Here is a 1292-nt window from a genome sequence, read left to right as displayed (position 1 = left end):
AACGACCGATCGGTCAGTTCGGTCGGCTGTCGGTCGGCGGGGTCGGTGGTCGGTCGGTCGGCTCAATTTCCCGACCGAATGAAAGCCTTACTGACAAACTACTCACGAAATGCCTCGTTTGTCGTAAAATAAAGTGCTTCGTACGCAAAAGGCACGAAATCGGTCGGCTGGGTCGGTAGGCGGTCGGCGATTTTCGCCCGACCGAAATGGAAACCTTATTCTGAAAATCTGAAAATTTGAAAGTTTCAGAAATTCGAAAATTCAAAAAAATTTGAGAATTTCAGATAGGAAAAATGGGCAATTTTGAAATTCGAAGAAATTCAAAAATTCAGAAAATGGGAATTTCAGAAAAATGAAAAATGTCAAAAAATGAAATTTGGACAAATTCAGAACATCTAAAATTTGTATATTCGAAATTCACAAAACTCTGAATTCTGAAAATTTCAGAAATTTGAAGAAATCCGTAATTTGGAGATTTTCGAAAATTCTGAAATTCCTCAAAACTTCGAAAAATTTGATATCCCAGTAATTTTAGAATATTCGAAACTTTGGAATCTTGAAATTTCAGATAAATTCTGAAATTTGGAACATTTCGGATTTCTTGAACATTTGGAATGTCTGAAATTCCAAAAAAAATTCGAGAAATCTGAAAATTCGAAAATTCCAAACTTTTGGAAATGTTAGAAATTTTGAAAATTCGAAAAATCAGAAAATGGGAAATGTTTGAAAAATTCCGAATTTTCGAAATTCTACAAAATTTGAAACCAAAGATTGGAAATACTTTTCCCAGTGTACGTCCAGAGGGCCCTTCTATTACAGGGGCCCTTCTATTGAAGGGTGCTCTTCTAATACAGGTGTTACGGTATCACTATATATTTTCAGGCTCTCTCGCTCGGAATTCAGAGAATCGGAAAATCTGAAATTCGAAAATTCAGAGACTCTGAAATTCTAAATTCGCGAAAAACTGGAATTTTGGAATTCTGAATTTCAGAAAATCGAAAATTACTGTAAACTAAAAATCCTGAAACAACAATTTTGAAATTCAAAAAAATTGAAATTTTTCAGAAATTTCAGAAATGCAGAAATTTTGAGTAATTAAAAAATTCTAGAATGCGAAATTTCAAAATTCGAAATTTCAAAAATTTAGATTATCGAAATTTTAGGAAATTCGAAAAATTCATATATTATCCTTGTCAGAGAAAAAAAAGGTTGAGTCGAAGTGTATGCGATGTTTGTAAACAAATATCTGAAAGCGTAAACAACCGGAAACAGTTTAAACGAGTGCGACAGTA

The 1292-nt window shown here is 33.3% G+C and overlaps 1 protein-coding gene across 1 annotated transcript in view; it reads left to right on the top strand.

Moving 5' to 3' along the window:
* Window positions 1–1292, top strand: part of Cbr-tat-5 — a gene marked incomplete at both ends in the record, with an annotated part of 14992 nt that overhangs the window by 12769 nt on the left and 931 nt on the right. The gene's annotated exons all lie outside the window — the stretch shown is intronic.

The sequence above is a fragment of the Caenorhabditis briggsae genome (genome assembly GCF_000004555.2).
Source record: "Caenorhabditis briggsae complete genome, chrI, whole genome shotgun sequence".
In the NCBI taxonomy this organism is placed as follows: Eukaryota; Metazoa; Nematoda; class Chromadorea; order Rhabditida; family Rhabditidae; genus Caenorhabditis; species Caenorhabditis briggsae.
This window is presented reverse-complemented; position numbering and strand designations above follow the sequence as displayed.